Genomic DNA, 20,726 nt, shown 5'->3' with positions numbered 1-20,726 from the left:
GCGTTTGTGGATATCATTTCTTTATCCGGTTCTCTGCCGAGAGGCACTTAGGCTGATCCCACATCTCGGGTCCTGTAAATAAGGCTGCGATAAACATGGGAGTACCGTATCTATCTCTTTGAGATCAGGGTTTCATTTCCTTTGGACATAGACCCAGAAGTGGGATAAGTTAGACACAATCAATGTAACCAGTATGGAGAGGGAAGGGAGAGGGCTATAAAGGCTGGGGGAATAAGAGTTACAAGCTCTTAGGTATGAAATTAGCTCAGCTGGAATTCCATCACCTCCACTATCAAATCCAGGAGACAGTGAAGGGCAGGGGAGCCTGGTATGTTGTAGTTCCTGTGATCACAAAGAGTCAGACATGACTTAGCCACTGAACCACAACATAAACAACAAGATATAACATAAGTTTCAAAGATACATTATACAACATGGGGAACGCAGCTAATATTTCGTAAGGACTGACTGCAAATGGACTATAAACTTCAAACATATAAATCACTATAGTGTACACTTGTAACTTGTAAAATATTGTATAGAAACTATACTTCAACTAAAAATTTTAAAAAGAGAAAGTTAATAAATTAACCTATACATTTTTTTTAAGTGCAGAACCCAAATTCCCCCAGTCTAAAGAAACTGATCGTTAAGCGTGATGTGCCTTCCTTGACCTGGACAGGCTTCAGGAGGCAGTGCGGTCCCCAGCTGAGCTCCTGACAGGTCCAGGTAACATCCGAAATGTGTGAATAAGATGCCAGCAACCTCGCCTGTCTCCAGCAGGAATATCACACTGTGTTCTACAACGCTCTTGCCCATCTTCGTGATGCCGCCTACAACGGATTATTTTCTTCCCATGTTTTTCCCATTGAATAGGTTCTTGGAGGTGGACTGGCCATGGTTCACTGAGCGTCAGCACCCTGCTTCCGATTTATTAGCCAAATTTGCGATAGCAAGAAATAGAGGGATGCGCACACTTCCCAGGCGGTACTAGTGGTAAAGAACCCACCTGCCAATGCAGGAGACATAAGAGACTAGGGTTTGGTCCCTGAGTCAGGAAGATCTCCTGGAGTAGGAAATGGCAACCCACTCCAGTATTTTTGCCTGGGAAATCCCATGGACATAGCAGCCTGGTAGGCTAAAGTCCAAGGGGTTGCAAAAAGTTGGACACAACCGAAGTGACTTAGCACGCACATATACACACGCCCAAACATTTATGTTTGTTGATAATTGTACAGATTTTCTACATCTGTTTTCAATTCTTTCACAGCCAAAATTTTAGCAAAGCTCTCATCTGTAAACATCCAAGAGAAAAATCCAAGTTTATGGGTGGGGTCAGGAATCAGGACGTGGCTGAAGGTCCCTGTGAACAGGGGCGAGGTCGCCTCTGCTGCTCTGTCTATAGCTCCGGGCCCTAGGCAGGTACACAGCAGGTTCCTGGGAGATCTCAGTTCAGTGAATGAAGGCACGGCTTGATGAACCACTCAGCCACTCTGCTGAGCTCATCATGCATTAGAAAGCGTGTAGGGAAATACTTAGATGGGTTGGCCTGACCAGGCTTCAGTGAGGTTGCTTGAGTGGCATCCTACTGCCTAGGTGGCAACTGTTCCAAACGCAAAAGCAAACGCAGGTTTAGGCATTTCTGTACCCTCATTTGGGCTACCCAGGTGGCTCAGTGTTATAGAGCCCACCTATAGAGCAGGACACCCGACCTGGGTGTGATCCCTGGGTGGGGACGATCCCCTGGAGGAGGGGCTGGCTACCCACTCTGGTATTCTTACCTAGAGAAGCCCATGGACAGAGGAGCCTGGTGGGCTACAATTTATGGGTCACAAAGAGTCAGACACGACTCAGCTGCCATAACTTCTCAATTTACCCTCTTTTAACTGAATGCATGATTGGCACTAGATTCTGGGACCTCTCTCAGACAGATGTTGAAGTCACTTTGTTACAAATTCATAAAATGCAAGATCTTGCCATCATTCAGTTCAGTCCCACGCAGTCACTCAGTCATAGTCATCTCTCTGTGAACCCATGGCCTGTAGCACCAGGCCTCCTTGTCCATCACCAACTCCTGAAGTTCACTCAACTCATGTCCGTTGAGTCAGTGATTCCATCCAACCATCTCATCCTCTGTTGTCCCCTTCTCCTCTTGCCTTCAATCTTTCCCAGCATCAGGGTCTTTTCAAATGAGTCAGTTCTTTGAATCAGGTGGCCAAGGTATTGGAGTTTCAGCTTCAGCATCAGTCCTTCCAATGAGTATTCAGGATTAATTTCCTTTAGGATGGACTGGTTGGATCACCTTGCAGTCCAAGGGACTCTCAGCAGTCTCTTACAACACCACAGTTCAAAAGCATCAATTCTTCGGTGCTTCTGTCGTTAAGCGAATTCAAATGTAGAACCATCCCTCTTTTACCTTTCCCCAGTGTGCCAAATATTGAGAAAATAATTATCCTAAAATTGTTATAATTATTTAGAAACCACAATGAAACTAGAAAATGACATGACAGTTCAGGAGAAAAAATGTAGCTTGAAAATTGGCATTTAACAATGACAAATAGCTTTCCATTAAAATTAATTCTATTAATCTACAAAAATGTGTTATATGTCAATTATATGCTCCATTAAACTTTCTCAAAGGTAAGAATATCCAATCCAATGAATATCTCAAAATCAGTTAGAAAAATAAAATAAAAATATAAAGTGAAGAGTGCATGAAGCAACATTTACAATGTTTACAGCACAGCTCAGTTGGTAAAGAATTTGCCTGCAGTGCAGGAGACCCAAGTTCGATTCCTGGGTCGGGAAGAATCCCTGGAGAAGGGATAGGCTACCCACTCCAGTATTCTTGGGCTTCCCTGGTGGCTCAGCTGGTTAAGAATCTGCCTGCAATGTGGGATATCTAGGTTCAATCCCTGGGTTGGGAAGATCCCCTGGAGAAGGGAAAGGCTACCCACTCCAGTATTCTGGCCTGGAGAATTCCATGGACTGTATAGTCCATGGGATCACAAAGAGTTGGACACCACTGACTGACTTTCACTTTCAGCCACTCTTAAATATGGCCCAGTCACTCAAAGCAAAGCACTCTTGAAGAAGTTATGGGTCACACAGGAGAAGTGCAGCTGTGGTCCTTGCTTGGAATTTGTACTCTGTTGAGTAGGGAGAGGAGACCCCAAGATGAATTTTGGAACAAGAAATGCTTGATGCCAAAAGACAGTTACGGATAAAGTCTTGGGAAGATTTGATGAGCACGAGCTGAGACTGTCAGGACTTCTGTAAGCAACCTCGAGGGTGAAGGTTAAGGGTTCACGGAGCAATCAGAACCCGAGGTAAACCTTGAAGGAAGGGAAAGGTTTAGACACAGACACGGGGCTGATGAAGATCATAGACAAAGGCTCAGACTGCGGACTAAACTGGTTCCCAGAAGCAGGGTCAGAGGCAAGAGTTTGGGGTGTGGCCCCAGGAGGAACCAATCAGAAAGGGAGGAAGGAAGAGGGGATTCATTACCAGGAAACCAGGGGGGCGCTGCTGGGGGCACTGAGAGGTCAGGAGGGCGATCCCCTGGGGAAGGGAGCCAGGGTTCCCCTCTGACTCCGTCTGGTTACAGGACAGGGGCCGGGTACGGCTCCCGGGTGCTAATTACACCGCACGTCCAGCTTCCCTGGGCCCTGCAGACAGAGAAGGTCCTTGGGCAGACTGTGCCCAAGGCAAGAACAAGCTTCACTTAAGAGACGAGCTGGTGCAGAGGGGCAACAGGCAGGGCATCCGTGGGGGCGGCAGCAGCCATGAACAGAAACAAAATCCAAGTCTTTGGGAAGATTCCCTTGTGGAAAGAATATGGAAAATGACTTTTTAAAAGTAAGGGGAATTTTTCGTTATTGTTTTTAGATGAAGACACATAATTCTGGGGATGGCCATCTTTTCTGTCTTTATGGTTTGCCTGGAACTCAGATTGTATGTTACTAGAAATGTTAACAGTATAAGAAAAATCAACAGAATCTAGAGAAGTTCCCAGACTCCAAACTCTGTATATCATCGAGAGTATATAATGTAAGGATTACCAGGTTCGGAAAAGCACAGGGGATAAGGATCCATCATTGGAAAAGAATCCACAGCATCCCCACAGAAGACGGAGATGTTGGAAAGAGCAGATAGAGATGCTGAAAGACCGATTGCGCTTATGTTCGGGCATTCACGGGGAAAGGTAGACAGAACGGGAAAGCAGAGAAGGAATCTTAGCAGAGAAATGTAAACTGTTCTGGCAAGGAGTCAAATGCTTTCTGGGGACCTAGAAATCAACGCTTGGCAACACAGAATTAATCACTCATTTTCCAACAGACACTTAGCCCAAGTCTGTTTAATGCCGAGCATTACTGGGGACCGCGAGACACAGAGATATCGGATGGTTTGCACTCTGGTGGGAAGGCAGCTAATACATAACCACATAAATATAAAGTACAATGTCAGGCAATAATTACGTGTGCCGTAGGAAAAATAAACAGGGGTGAAGGGATAGAGGTTTTCAAGGGACGCTATTCCAAATCTCAGTTTCCTGGAGGCAGAACAAGCCTTCCCTCCCAGGTCCATCAGGCTGGCGCGGCAGGAAGGGCAGAAAAAGCCACAGACAGAGCTGGCGACAGAGGACCGGCTCCTGACTTACTGCTGAGCCATGGAGTGGAGGGTCCCCATCGTCTCCACCCCCAAGGCCCGTTTTCCTCTCCTCTCCTCCCCGGCTGGCTGGGACAGAGGCCATGTCCTGTCCCCCATCAGGAGGGGAAGGCTTGGGGGAAGCCAGCCAAGGTGGGTCACATGCGCTGCAAAGCCAGTAAGGGGAAAGCAGGTGGAGGGAAACATGGATGTGCCACACGGCGACCAGGAACGGGAGGGCCAAGTTCTCTAATCAAAGGACGGATGTGTTAGTTTGCAAGAAGTAAAGTCAAGGTCATTTACTTCGGTGTCATTGCAAACATTTTTTTCTTTCTTTTTTTCCCCCTTTTTTCTTAATGAGGAACAGGTGTAGGCATTCGGAAGGAAATTCGTTCTTATGGTGTCTGACTCATCGCAGAGTCGGACACGACTGAGTGATTAACACTAACAGTACTCGTCCTTATGGCAAAAAGAGATGTCAGTTTCAAGCATTGTGCAGTGAAGTGGGCTAAGCCAAGAACCGAAGTGTCTCCTCCCTTCTCAGGAGACCCAATTTTTCCTCCCCTCTCTTCCCTGCCCCCTCCGCACTGTGAGCCCCTCTCCAACACACAAGCACATGTAGGGCCTCCTATCACTGAAGCCCGAAATTGTGCAAGAGGTGAGGCCAGTTGGTGGAGATCAGTTGCTGCCCAAAAGGTCAAATATCGGGGGAACGGGGCTTAGACACCAAGAAGGGGAAAGAGGAAAGGGAAGGAGGCTGGGCAGGAAAGAATCACCTGGATTTGACCACAGTGTCTACAGTCTTCAGACACCTCAGAGCATCCACAGTCTTGCCCAGGCTCCAGAACACGTGAGCAGAGCCGTCTCTGGAGGGGGATGGCGTCCCCATCCCAACCTCAGCATCAAATGCCGGTGTTGGGGAGGAAACACAGAGATTCACCTTCTGGACTTGGTCCTTCATGGAGAACAGCAAGAGAATGTCTGTGGGACAGAGAATAGAGAGTCATGTGAGTAATTTAATAGAGCCCCCCATGTGTCAGCTGCACTCCACTCCCCGGGGACAAGGCATCACCTGGAGCTCAACTTCAGGTGCGACTGCAGAAAGCCAGCCCCACACAGCCAGACCTCTGCTGTGCGCAGCTGTGCACGACGCCCCCACCTGGGCTCTGCTAAGGACCAGGGGAGCTGGCTCACCTGACAAGGCCGTCAGGCAATGCCAGCCAGCTCAGGGCAGCGGTTGCCAGGGGCAGGGGGGTGTTGGGGGCAGGATGCTGAGGGCAGGGTTGGGACGAGGAGGGGGCTTCCCGGAATGCTCGCAGCAGCAGAGGTGAAAAGCAGCTCCTTTTTGTGAGCAGGGACTGAGATACCAAGCAAGGACTCTCACAACAGGCCGGGAAGCAGACAGGTTTCCTCACACAACTTACTGGAGGAGGGTGGGAAAAAAAATGATCTTGCTCTTTGGGAAGGCCTGGGAACTAAGCAGCATGGCCCCGAAGCTTGCATTCATTGAGTCAACTGATAACGACAGAGATCTGACATGAATTGTTTTGCAGAATTAATGAAATGGTGGGCAGCGGAGCCGGCAGGGCAGGGGGTGCTCCTGGTTCACCCCTGGGCAGGAGTGACTGTCCCAAAGGCCACTGATGCTGAGTGCTGTCGTGCCGTGTCAGACATGTCAGACAGGCCCTCTGAACTTGAACCCCGATACCCAGCCAGCCTCCCCCACTCACTGGATGAAACAACCTAAAACCCGGCCGCACCTGGTTCCCTGCAGGAGTTCCTTCACGAGGGACGCAGGAAGCGCCATCCTACGTCCTGAGCGTCGCCTGGCATCCTCCAGGGTCAGTGTTGGTCAGTGTCACCCGAGTCACATGCAGGCTCAGCATCTCGGCCTCAGAGTACAAGGCCACGGCCGGCTTCACGGGCCTCATGCTAGAGGGTCAGTATTGTTCTCTCTTTTTTTTTTAACCTTAAACAAAATCTTGAACTTTTCATTTTGTACTAGGTATAGCTGATTAACAATGTTGGGATAATTTCAGGTGGACAGCAAAGGGACTCAGCCACACACATACATGGATCCATTCTCCCCCAGGCCTCTGTCTCCTCCAGGCTGCCATGTAACACTGAGTAGAATTCCCTGAGCCATACAGTGGGGCTTCCCTGGTGGCTCAGCTGGTAAAGAATCCGCCTGCAGTGTGGGAGACCTGGGTTCAATCCCTGGGTTGGGAAGATCCCCTGGAGAAGGGAATGGCTACCCACTCCAGTATTCTGACCTGGAGATTTCTACAGATTGTACAGTCCATGCAAAGAGTTGGACACGACTGAGTGACTTTCACTTCACATGCCATAGGTCTTTGTTGGTTATCCATTTTATACAGCAGAGTGTACACATCCACCCCAAATTCCCTATCTATCCCTTGTCCTCAGTAACCATGAGTTTGTTCTCTAAGTCTATGAGTCTCTTTGTGTTTTGAGAGTTAATTTGTAACGTGTCTTTTTAGATTCCCCATAGAAGGGACGCCTTTGGATACTTCTCTTCTCTGACTCACTTCCCTCAGTATGACACTCTAGGTCCACTATGTTGTACGGATGGCTGGAATCTCTGCATTATCCTGAGGGCCCAGTGTCGATTAGTGTCATCTGGCTCCCACTCCAAGGTCAGTACTGGTTTGTACCCACAGTCTTTAGGTGAGAATTCCTCTTTTCATTTGCCTGTCTGATTGCAGCCTTGAGGGAATGACTTACATAATTTTAAAACCTGCAGTGAAGTCTACTTGGAATCCACGAGTGCAGAGCGATTAATAGAACTCTCTCACCCATTAAGGACTATGAGGGATTTGAAGTTTGCTTGGACCTGCCTGTTGAAGGTGAGTTAAAATGACGGAGGAGAAAGAAAAGATTGTAAAACAGAAGAAAAGGCTTTGGAATCTTAGATGACCATGTTATCTTGTCTGCCTGGGGTGACTGAAGAATTACCAGTGGTAGGAAACCCAAAACAGTCTTGGCGGGGAGATCCCCAAGTCTCCCCATGAGCCCCTGGCCTGCAGAGGCCAGCATGCGATGCAATACCAGCTCTCGCAGAAGGAAAACCCCATCCTGGGGCCAGCCTTCCGCTCTGCTTTCTCCCTGATGTAAGAAGTTCTCTGTAGTCCTTAAAGTATTGTTTTACATCTCTCTAGTTACTTTCGTAGGAATGGAACCTACCTACTTAGCAATCTGAATTGCTGAATTCAATCAGCAATCAGGCTGAGTCAGTGTTAAACCAATTTGGTGTTACTGAGGGTTCTTGACTCATCATATCCCCATGCACCCTGTTCTATTCCCCACCACGGATCAAACCCAGGTCCTGCATTGCAGGAAGATTCTTTAATGTCTGAGCCGTCAGGGAAGCCCTATGAATACCGTAGAATTTATGAAAAGGAGTTGCTCTGCTTCAAACCGTGAAGTCACAAAACAAGAAAGAGTGCTAGAAAATACGGCTTTTATTATCCGGTTCCAAATATGCTTCATCCCATCTTAATCATAGACTGGTCCGCGTACAAAGTGGTGTCACACTGACCTGTCAGCCACAGCCTGATGGTGTGCGAGGAACCAGCACACGTTTAATCCGGAGTCCCAGGGTGCTGCCTGGCTGGGGTAAGCAACGCAGCCTGCCTGTCTCAGTCAAGTTCTTTAGATAAGGGGGTGTTCCAAGGGTTAACTGTGCCAGGTGGAACACAGCACCCACAAAGCCTGCAGACTCCACCTGCAGGGCAGGGGGAGCACTCAGTGGATGGTGCTGTGGTGGCTGGAGGCTGGGTGCTCCTCTAGCACCAGAAGTGTGGTCGAGAGCTGTGCACTTCAGTGGGGTTAGATCCTGCACTGCCCTCCTCCCTGCCGACCTAGTGCACTGACGTCTGTTTAAACTGGGTCCCCCTGCCTCACTGGCCCACTGTGCTCAGGACCGAGGCCATATAGTCCCAGGCCATCCCTGCTGAAGACTGAGTGAGTGAATGAATGCAGGAAGACTCACTTCCTATAGCTTTGAATTTGTAACTTTCGTGTACCATTCACTTTCCACAACTGAATCTCCTGTCGCTGTAACACCCCTTCCAAGCCGCATTTTGTTTTAGATTTCAGAAGACTGTTGTTAAGTCGTTCAGTTGTATCCATGATCCCATGGACTGCAGCAAACCAGGCTTCCCTGTCCTTCATCGTCTCCTGGAGTTTGCTCAAACTCATGTCCATTGAGTCAGTGATGCCATCCAACCACCTCATCCTCTGTCACCCCCTTCTCCTCCTGTCCTCAATCTTTCCCAGCCTTAGGGTCTTTTCTAATGAGTCAGCTCTTCGCACCAGGTGACCAGAATATTGGAGTTCCAGCTTTACATCAGTCCTTCCAATGAGTAATTCAGGGTTGGTTTCCTTTGAGATGGACTGTTTTGATCTCCTTGCTGTCCAAAGGACTCTCAAAAGTCTTCTCCAACCACGGTTCAAAAGCATCAGTTCCTTGGTGTTCAGCCTTCATTATGGTCCAATTCTCACATCTATACATGATTACTGGAAAAAACATAGCTTTGACTATACAAACCTTTGTTGGCAAAGTGATATTTCTGCTTTTTAATATCTCCATATTTTGAAATGTCTTTGTGACATTATGGAATAGGCGGGACCAAAAGAAGACAATGAGGTGCCTTCACACTGGTTACTAAGCGCACTCAGACCTCTCGGATCTCACTCGTTTCACACTGGTTACTAAGCGCACTCAGACCTCTCGGATCTCGCTCGTTTCACACTGGTTACTAAGCGCACTCAGACCTCTCGGATCTCGCTCGTTTCACACTGGTTACTAAGCGCACTCAGACCTCTCGGATCTCGCTCGTTTCACACTGGTTACTAAGCGCACTCAGACCTCTCGGATCTCGCTCGTTTCACACTGGTTACTAAAAGCGCTCAGACCTCTCGGATCTCGCCGTTTCACACTGGTTACTAAAGCGCCTCAGACCTCTCGGATCTCGCTCGTTTCACACTGGTTACTAAAGCGCCTCAGACCTCTCGGATCTCGCCGCGTTTCACACTGGTTACTAAAGCGCCTCAGACCTCTCGGATCTCGCGCCGTTTCACACTGGGTTACTAAAGCGCCTCAGACCTCTCGGATCTCGCCGTTTCACACTGGTTACTAAGCGCACTCAGACCTCTCGGATCTCGCTCGTTTCACACTGGTTACTAAGCGCACTCAGACCTCTCGGATCTCACTCGTTTCACACTGGTTACTAAGCGCACTCAGACCTCTCGGATCTCACTCGTTTCACACTGGTTACTAAGCGCACTCAGACCTCTCGGATCTCACTCACACTGTTTCACACCTGGATTACTAAAGCGCACTCAGCACTCAGACCTCTCGGATCTCACTCGTTTCACACTGGTTACTAAGCGCACGCAGACCTCTCTGATCTCACTTGTTGTTGTTCATTCCCGCAGTTGTGTCCAACTCTTCCTGATCCCAGGGACTGCAGCACACCAGGCTGCCACGTCCTTCACCATCTCCCAGAGCTTGATCAAACTCATGTCCATCGAGCTGGTGATGGCATACAACCATTTCATCCTCTGTCATCCCCTTCTCCTCTTGTCTTCAATTTTTCCCAGCATCAGGGTCTTTTCAAATGAGTCAGCTCTTCTTATCATTGGAATGCATCATATCACAATGCATTGGACCTTCAACATCAGTTCTTCCAATGAATATTCAGGAATGATTTCCTTTAGGATGGACTGGTTGGATCTCCTTGCAGTCCAAGGGACTCTCAAGAGTCTTCTCCAACACCACAGTTCAAAAGCATCAATTCTTTGACACTCAGCTTTCTTTATAGTCCAACTCTCACATCCATACATGACTACCGGAAAGTCATAGCTTTGACTAGATGGACCTTTGTTGGCAAAGCAATGTCTTTGCTTTTTAATATGCTGTCTAGGTTTGTCATAGATTTTCTTCCAAGGGGCAAGTGTCTTTTAATTTCATGGCTGTAGGCATCATCTGGAGTGATTTTGGATCCCAAGAAATGAAAGTCTGTCACTGTTTCCACTGTTTTCCCATCTATTTCCCATAAAGTGCTGGGACCCAATGCTCTGATCACTTTTTGAATGTGGAGTTTTAAGCCACTTTTTTCACTCTCCTCTTTCACTTTCATCAAGAGAGTCTTTAGTTGCTTTCTGACCTCAGAGGACTCAGAAAAGAAGAAAAATGTTACAGTTGAGTAAAACATTGTTTTATTCCCACCCATTCTAATTTTTGAAAAGTTTCTGGCAGTATCTTTGAAAAATATACTCACATCCTAAACAAAGCTCTGAAAAAAACTAGTAACCCAATATGACTGAGAGCAGCCTGGATATTAAATGCCAAATATACAGGTTAATTATGGGAATCCTGACAAAACCTTAAACTATGCTTGGAGAGGGGAGGGAAGACTGCTTTTTTTTGACATGAAAATGGCTCAGAAGTCTTGACTCTGTCAAATCACAGATGCTCTGAATGGCCTGGAACACATATGCCCTTAGTAATTCTCCTGTGGCACTGGGGGGCTTGCTTTTTTCAAGTTTAAATACTGCTGGTTTTTCAGACATGGTATAAATTTTGTTTTCCACCTTTGCTGCTGTTCAGTGACTAAGTCATGGTCAACTCCTTGTGACCTCATGAACTACAGCATACCTGGTTTCCCTGTTATTGCTATCACCCTGAGTTTGTTCAAATTCATGTCCTTTGGGTCAGTGATGCCATCCAACTATCTCATCCTCGGTTGCCCCCCTTTTCCTCCTGCCTTCAATCTTTGCCAGCATCAGGGTCTTTTCCAATGAATTGATTTTTCACATCAAGTGGACAGAGTATTGAAAGTTTAGCTTCATCAGTCCTTGAAATGAATATTCAGGGTTGATTCCAAAACTACCGTATCCGCTGTTACCCTAGGTTGTACGGACTGGTTTCGTTAAACACTGTATCATGACAAACGATGAAGCACTTGTTAGGATCTGGTTTTCTTTGTGACCCTGTGTCATATTAGCCAAATACATCACCAGATGCATCGGGGCCCAGGTGTCTGTCAGGGCACAGGCCCAGGTGACTCCCCTGGACTGAGTCACTTACCACTGCTGTTGTTGCTAGAAATACCTCAGCATCACACATCTCTGCAGTGAGGCGGCTTAACATTGCTTTGCAAAGTAAATGGCCATTTTTGTGTGTAAAACTGACATCAACAGGGCAGCCTGTGACCCAGTCTTACTAACCAATGCTCTCTAGCAATCAGACAGCCTTAGGATTGTTTCAGTGAAGCGGAAAAAGTGGGGATTCTGTCCACTTATTATTGCAGTTTGAAAAACTTACGTGTGAAATGTCAAATGGCCTGTGCTACATTCCTCATCCTTATGTCCAACACACATCCTCATGACAATTCACTTAATTTCAGGAGTGTTTTCTTCCGTTCCTGGAATCGAGTAATTTCAACAATTAGCTCCACAAATGACTAATTTGGGGTCTCCAAAGAGAGAGATGGAGCAGAGATTTACTGGGCATCCTGAGATCTAAACAACAAGTCCAACAGGCATTTTTAAAGTCCGTAAATCTAATTAGAGTGTGTGCACACTTTACTATTCACAATAGTCAAGACATGGGAACAACCTAAATGTTCCTCAATGGAGGGATAGATAAAAGATGCAGTGTATATATATACATAAACTGGTATAAATGTATATGCAGTAAAAATATATATATATGAAAGTGTATGAGAGTGTTGGTCATTTTAGGATTAAACCCTATTTATATATGTCTCTCTCTCTATATATATATACACACACACACATATGAAAGTGTTAGTTGCTCAGTTGTGTCTGATTCTTTGTGACCCCATGGACTGTAGTTCACCAGGCTCCTCTGTCCATGGAATTTTCCAGGTAGGAATACTGGAGTGGGTTGCCATTTCCTTCTCCAGGGATCTTCTCAACCCAGGAATTGAACTTGAGTTTCTCATATTGCAGGCAGATTCTTAACATCTGAGCTACCAGGAATCTCCTATATATATTATTATTTTAATATTTGTATTTATTATATATTTTCACGACTCGGAAACTGAACTGTAACAACAACTATATATAATGGAATATTACTCAGCCATGGAAAAAAATGAAAAAATGCCATTTTCAGCAACATGGATAGGACTAGAGACTATCATGCTAAATGAAGCAAGTCAAAGAGAAAGACAAAAACTGCATGATATCATGTGGATCTAAAATAGGACACAACCGAACTTATTAGTGAAGCAGAAACAGACTCAGGGACACAGATAATGTGGACCTGTGGTGACCAAGAGGGAGGGGCTTCCGAGCGGAATGGGGTTAGCAGATGTAAGCTACTACATACAGAACAGATCAATAACACGGCATAGGGAACGATATTCAATATTTTGTGATAAACCACAATGGAAAAGAAAAAAATATATATGTATATATACATAACTGCATCACTTTGCTGTATAGCAGAAATTAATACAACGTTAATCACCTATGCTTTAATAAAACGAGAAGGAAGCTTCAGTCCAATAAAAAGGAAGAACACTTCTATGTTAAAGTACAAAGAAAAGAACGTGTGCACTTTTTGAAGCTTGGAAGTCTGAATAATGAAGACTCATCTTGTGACTCTTTAGCAAGTGGACTCGTGGATTTGCCAGGTGAAGCTGGTGACAGAGGATTCCCTCCTCACTCCTCTGAGGGGATGAGTGAGAGATGGGCCAGGAGGAAGGAGGCACTCCCTTGCACGGTGCTGGCCCAGCGTCAGGACAGTGGCGCAAACACCCACATCTGAGCTTCCTTCTGCGGTGTAGAGACGCAGGGCTAATGGGTCCCTTCCCTCTCTCAGCATCCTGGGGGAAGCAGAGGGCCCTGCACACCATCTTCCTGTTCTGTCTCGTCCTCACTGCTTCACAGTGTCTTTGCAGCCTCTTTTTAAATTAATTTTTTATTGAAGGATAATTGCTTTATGGAATCTTGCTGTTTTCTGTCAAACCTCAACATGAATCAGCCATAGGTATACATATATCCCCTCCCTTTTGAAACTCCCTCCCATCTTCCTCCCCTCTTTGCAACTTCTCATTGCAATCTCATCTGTGGCACTTGAAGGAAATGCAAATTAAAACCTAAGTGTTTTTGACACTGCCATGTAGCTTCCTCGCGTTTTATACATCGTGGAGGCTGACTCACTTCATTCAGCAGAACTAAACATGACTTAGAGATGAGGAGACTGGCCTCGGAAACCAGGATGGAGAGATGAAGGAGCACTTCTCGATGTGCCTCTTCGAGGACATGTCAGAAGTCAGCATCTGTGTCCTGACCCATCATTTGAGCACCCATCGCTGAAAATTCTGGAACCTGCATTTTAGAGAATGGGTTTATTGTTCTTGCTGTTCAATCACTAAGTCGTGTCTGACTCTGTGACTCTATGGACTGCAGCATGCTAGGCTTCCCTGTCCTTCACTATCTGCTGGAGTTTGCTCAAAATCATGTCCATTAAGTCAATGATGCCATCCAACCATCTCATCCTCTGTCTCCTCCTTCTTCTCCACCTTCTCTGCCCTCATGCTTTCCCAGCATCAAGGTTTTGCCAGTGAGTTGGCTCTTCACATCAGTTGGCCAAAGTATTGGAGCTTCAGCTTTAGAACCAGTCCTGCTAATGAATATTCAGGGTTGATTTCCTTTGGGATTGAATGTTTTGATCTCCTGGCAGTCCAAGGGGCTCTCAAGAGTCTTCTCCAGCACCACAGATTGAAAGCATCAGTTCTTTGGTGCTCAGCCTTCTTTATGGTCCAGTTCTCACATCCACACATGACTATAGCTTTGACTGTACAGACCTTTGTCCGCAAAGTGATGTGTGTCTGCTTTTTAATATGCTGTCTAGGTTTGTCGTAGCTCTTCTTCCAAGGAGCAATTGTCTTTTAATTTCGTGGCTGCAGTCACCATCCACGGGGATTTTGGAGTCCAAGAAAATGAAATCTGACACTTTTTGGAGACTTTCCCCATGTAAGAGAGTGGGTTTAACTAGGAACCCATAGATAATGATTCAATCCTTTCACATCTGGAAGTCTGTAGCATTTTCAGAGGTGAGCTATGTCCTTGAACAAAGAAAGCGAATCATCTGTGACCACAGGATGTGTTTCTTCTCCTAGAGATAAGGTGAGTCTTTGAGCGCCAAGGCTCTGTTGGGTCCTGAGCCTGCTGGGCTCCTGGAGGCCCTGACATCTGGGTCAGTCACATTGTGTGACATCAGGTCAGCTCTCTGGTGATGGGGAGAGCAGTACCGCCCCTCCAAACAAGGGCCATAATATGAAATAGAAACAGCTCCTTCATTTCGTATAAAGCTTTTACACTGTAGGCTGGGGAATGCGTTTTATTAGTTTATTACCCACCTGGCACTTCAGACAGCCTCACCCCCTGTACCGCAGACAGCAATTAAACAGGAAACTCTCCGAGGATCACTTTAAGAAATGAATGTTCGGATGCAGATAAATGAAGGTGAGATAAATAAATGTTATGCATATACAGCCCTGCGTGTGTGTGTGTGTGTCCTTTCCTAACGCATGGACATGTGCAGATGTGCACACACAAAATACGTTTTAAAATGAAATGGCGTGGGACTCATCTTGGGGTCAGCATGCCAGTTTCCTTCTGTGAACTCTTGAGGCAAAGGCAATAATGTGATTGTATGGCTTATACTTTAGGGATGAGTGATTTGCCTGTTTATAAGGATAGGCGAATCACGTGTTCTATGCCAGTGCCCCGCCTCACTTCAGGGGCTTTCTGCCCATAGAGGGGAACCCGCCCAGCTTAAAGACATGGATCTAGACACTGGGACCCACACCCTTGGGCTTCCCTGGTGGCTCAGGTGGTACAGAATCTGCCTGCAATGCAGGATGCCCAGGCCCGATCCCAGGGTTGGTAAGATTCTCTGGAGAAGGAATGACAACCCACGCCAGGATTCTTGCCTGGAGAGTTCCATGGACAGAGGAGACTAGAGGGCTACAGTCCATGGGGTCACAAAGAGTCAGACAGGACTGAGCGACGCTCACTTTCCCCACCCACATGCTCAGTACGAGGAAGGCTGGTGCGGCACTCACGTGGTCCATGAACCTCTCCCAGGCTAGAAAATGCTTCTGATGTCTAGGATTTCTCTGCAATTTCATGATACGTTAAGCTAGAATTTCAGAAAGGAGAAAATAAAATAGATTTACTATGTGCTATAATTGGGCCCAGCTTTCAACCCCTTACTTCTGAGAATGAATAGCATGTATCTTTCCCAGTGAAACTAAGGATAAAACCCAGACCTCCTGAAACATCAGTTCCTCCTTTTACCTGAACTGAAGTTCACCTTTCTCCCCCAGGCTGTTATTCCAGAAAGGAGTATTGATCAAACGGTTTTAGTACCAAATTGGTTCACTCAACTCTAGAGACATAAGAGTTGCATCTCTATGAAAAACACCAAACTCTCATGAATTAAATGCATTTTTATGCAAAAGTATAATTACTATGAAAAAAGCCCAAATGAAAGTAGTTTTGTGTCTTTGCTGTATTTTTTCTTAGACAATCTCAATAAATTAAGTCATTATTTAAAAGTCCTATTTTTAATGTAAGAATTTTATCTATTCTCCATCGCTAAAACTTATTTACATTATTTATAAATGAATTTCAAAGGTATTTTACTTTGCAGGGCTAAAAAAATACTCAAAACAATTATCCCCAGGTATAGTTTCTGAATATTATTCTATAAATAAATTTATATTTATTTATATTTTCCATAGCTAATAGTTACTTTTAGAGAACTTCTTTTAATAGTAGCTATTATTAGCAATAGGAAAAAAAGTTGAAAATTAAGAGTTTTTTTTTTTCTGAGAATTTCTATGTAAAATATGTGCATACATTTATGAATTAACTCAGGTGAAACCCTGACTGGAAACACAGGGGACGTTTTTATGCCTTCTTTAGTTCTTTTCATTCAGTGAGGAGTCGTTTTTCATATTGCTTTGGGGATGAAAGAGAGAAAGAGATGAAGGAAAGAGATGGAGTGAGAGGGTGGAGAGGGGAAGAGTGATCAATGGGGCTGAAGCGATTGAAAAACGGCCAGTTGACGAGCTTATCTTTCTGGGTATGCAGAATGGAGTAGACGCGATCACGGCCGTATTTCACTCACGTCGGGATTACTCAGATTGCTTCAAAAGCCTGAGGCTCCTGTAGTGAAGCTGCCTTGCATCGGGTGGTTGCAGGACCACCTGCCCAGGCGAGGATGGTTTGGGTGGAAGCTGCTCAGATTTACCATCATCCCATCTAAAGAGCTGGAAGGAGGTGTTAACCACTCTCCAGACATTTTCCACAGAAGGGAACTTCCGGGACCAGCTTGCTTTGCTCCAGCTATGAGGTACATGGGCCAGCAATGGCCTCAAAGATTAGCTCCTCGGAGAGCTCACAGAAACCCAGATGAAATGGCCTGTGGGAATTCAGCGCCTCCCATGGAGCCCAGGACGGACGCGTGTGGATGAAAACATCTGTATTTGTGGTGGACGAGAAGGAAGTAGGCAGTAGCGGGCGGCAATACCAGCCCTGGGGCCTGCCTGGGCTGAGGTCCCCCCGGGGGAGGTTCGTGGGGAAGGCTTCTGACTCTGTTTCTTCTCTGCACCCCCTGCTCCCACTTCTAATCCTGCTTCCTCTCTGTCTTCCTCTCCCTCTCCCCATCCCCCTTCTAAGTCCTCCGTCTCTTCTTCTTCCCTCCTCTCCTCTCTTGGGCTCCTCCGTCCAATTCTTTAAACTCGAATTTAGAAAAAAAGAATCGTGAAAGGGCGGATAAGTGTTTGTAAAAATGCCCTCCTTCAATCTGGGGGGGGGACGCTTGGTCCATTTGCTCACGCTCTGCCATGTTGTGCCCTTTCCGGAAGCTCTAACACCCGCACCTGATGCTGTCCCCGCCGTGCTGAGTCCCTGCACGTCACCGGACAGGTAGGTGACGGGTCGGTGGTGGGTAGATACGGTGAGGGCCTCCCCAGCGGCCCTATCTAGGAATACACTACAGTTTAGCAAAACAAGCCCATGAAACACTCTCGACTATAAGCAAATGCAGTCTTAAAATACTTTAGTTCTATAATCCCATAAATTACCATCTAGTATAATGATGAAAATTAAATGGTGAACCATAGTTAATATGTATTTACCAATTTGTAAGTAAAAAGGTATGGATCCATTGCAGTGTCACAGCTTTCACTCAGTAATAGACTGCTAACCCATAGCTCTGACGAAATCCATATCTATCTCATTTCCATAATGTTTTCCAATGATTTCAGGAGCAAGAACAGTGACAATGTCAGTGTTTTTCTTTTTTTCAGATAATGTGCAATCAGTATTTCCTAGATTATATAATATATTCTAAGTGTGATCCTTCCAACACATGTATACCTGTGGCAGATTCATTTGGATATTTGGCAAAACTAATACAATTATGTAAAGTTTAAAAATAAAATAAAATTTAAAAAAATAAAAAAATTGTCTACATTGGGATTTTTTCAAATATGTAGATGGAAAAGAGTGGGACCAATGTATCTTATTCAGAAGAAACACTGAAGTGGAATGTGATATTGACATAGAGACTATGCCTTTCTACCCAGTTAGGAAAGGGTGTAGACATTTTATAGGAAAGGAAAAAAAATTCACATGATTCGTTGCTAACTGTGGAAGTCTTGTTGAATTTTATTTAGTCCAGAACTCTAATAAATTGGAGTCCATTTAAAATTAGTGAAATCGTTATCTTTCTCTAGCTGACTTACTTAACGTATATGATAATGTCTAGGTCCATCTGTGCACGTGTGATGAGCTGCTTCAATAGTGTCAGACTCTTTGCAACCTCATGGACTGTAGCCCACCAGGCTCCTCCATCCATGGGATTCTCCAGGCAAGAATATTGGAGTGGGATGCCATTTCCTCCTCCAGGGGATCTTCCTGACCCAGTGATCGAACCCTTGTCTCTGGTATCTCCTGCATTGCAGGTGGATTCTTTACCCACTGATCTACCCGGGAAGACCCTAGATCCATCCATCTTAAGTCAAGTGACAGTATTTCATGATTTTTATGGCTGAGTAGTATCCCACTGTGTACGTGCACCACATGTGTACCCATTCACCTGCTGGCGGACACTTAGGTTGCTTCCATGTAAACAGTGCTGCAATGAAATGAACACTGGGGCGCGTGTGTCTTTCTGAATGATGGTTTTCTCTAGATATATGCCTACAAGTGGGATTCCTGGTCACACCGTAGTTCTACTTTTTTAAAGCCGCCTCCATACTGTGCCCCATAGTAGCTGCACCAGTTTACATCCCCACCAGAAGTGTAGGAGGATTCCCCTTTTCTCCACTCCTTCTCCAGTATTTGTTGTTTGTAGACCTCAGCGCATGCAGCTCAATATTGCAAAAGAAAATCCAATCAAAAAATGAGCTGAAGATCTAAGTAGACATTTCTCCAAACCGTTTCCCTACATCTTGTGTGTTGAAGCCCTGACTTCCCATATGGCTGGACTTGGTGATGGGCTCTCTCAGGAGGGAATTTGGCTTAGAGGTGGGCCCTGATTCTATGGGCTTCCCAGGTCGCACTGCTGGTAAAGAACCCACTAGCCAATGCAGGAGACACAGTAGACGGTTGTTCGATCTCTTGGTCAGGAAGATCCCCTGGAGAAGGAAATGGCAACCCACCCCAGTATTCTTGCCTGGAGAATCCCATAAACAGAGGAGCCTGGTAGACTACAGTCCATGGAGTAGCAAAGAATTGGACACGACTGAAGAACTTACACACACGCACTGATCCTGTAGAATTAGTGTCCTTGTAAGAAGAGAAGAGCGCTCTCTCTCCAGGCCCCCAAGGACAGGCCCTGAGAAGGCACAGTGAGAAGCTGGCAGTCTGAAAGCCAGGGAGAGAGCCATCTTCAGAAACCCAACTGCAGTGGAACCTAGATCTGGGCCACTAGTCTGTAGAACTGTGAGCACGTGGGTTTCTGTTGTTCGAGCCGTTCCGTCTGAGGCGTTTTTTATGGCAACCCGAGCAGCCCAGTATAGTGAACATCCACACTGTTATTCTTGCTGCTTACCCGTCCCTTGCCCTGGGGCGTAAGACCATCGTTGGCAGAGATCTGAATCTTATCTGCTAATCGACGAATCCCCAGCATCAAGATCCCCTGGACGAGGAAATGGCAACCCACTCCAGTGTTCTTGCCTGGGAAATCCTATGGACAGAGGAGCCCAGTGGGCTACAGTCCATGGGGTCATGAAGAGTCAGACACGACTGACTAACATGCACAATCATTGTTTATTCATTTTTCTTTACTTTCAAAAATAAATGATTGTGAGTTCCCTGTGAGGGAGGCTGTGGGGGGACTTTTCTGTGATGATGAGTGGGAACAGGTGAGCAGGGCCCTATGCAGGTGACCTCGGAAGACAGGAGCAGAGGGCAGGCAGGCGAGGGCTGCGGTCACTCTGGTCAGCACCCTTTTGGTCCAGCTAATAAATGAAGGCCTGCCTTCCAGACACAGACAGAAGGCTGAGAGGTGAGGAAGGGGCCCTTCAGCCCCGCCCAGGTCTCAGGAGGGCTGCCCAGAGGGGCACCTGACCCTTTAGTGATAGGTACAGATGGTGACATATCGTCACACGCAATCAACAAACCCCCAAAAGCAAGGGTGCTGACCAGCACGTCCCCAGGAAAGGTGGTCTCCAGAGGAGTTTTACTACATTCTGAACCTGAGTCTTCCAAGACAACCAGAACTTTACAGACAGACCAAATCTGTGCTACAGACGGAAATCGCCACCATGACCCCCGTTAGTGGTAAACGGGTGGAACCTCAGCATACAGCTGTCTTCCCCCATAATAATTACCTCATTTCAGCAGTAATGGCCGTTCCCCTGCATGTCCCTGCGATTTTTGTCCTGGGGGCTTGTCGGTGTCCATTACTTGGTTAGTATCGTCATGGCCACTCGAGCACCGCACTTCTCAGGAATGGCCTTTGGCTGCCAGAGCTTAGTGACTATTGATTTCCTAGCTGG

The 20,726-nt window shown here is 46.2% G+C and overlaps 1 long non-coding RNA gene across 2 annotated transcripts; it reads right to left on the bottom strand.

The window, feature by feature from the left end:
* Nucleotides 1-722: 722 nt before the first annotated feature.
* Nucleotides 723-20,684, bottom strand: LOC138984247 (uncharacterized). Of its 2 annotated transcripts, none has more exons than XR_011461515.1 (5): nucleotides 20,559-20,684; nucleotides 15,729-15,853; nucleotides 15,069-15,137; nucleotides 11,999-12,098; nucleotides 723-5,628 (listed from the first exon to the last, which is right to left on the bottom strand). It is a non-coding gene; the product is annotated as an uncharacterized lncRNA (long non-coding RNA). The 2 variants fall into 2 exon arrangements; XR_011461514.1 differs by having other exon boundaries at nucleotides 15,777-15,853.
* Nucleotides 20,685-20,726: the final 42 nt, after the last annotated feature.

Source organism: Bos mutus, chromosome 20, assembly GCF_027580195.1.
Source record: "Bos mutus isolate GX-2022 chromosome 20, NWIPB_WYAK_1.1, whole genome shotgun sequence".
NCBI classification, from domain to species: Eukaryota; Metazoa; Chordata; class Mammalia; order Artiodactyla; family Bovidae; genus Bos; species Bos mutus.
The sequence above is the reverse complement of the archived record's forward strand: the minus strand, read 5'-3'. Positions and strand labels throughout refer to the sequence as shown.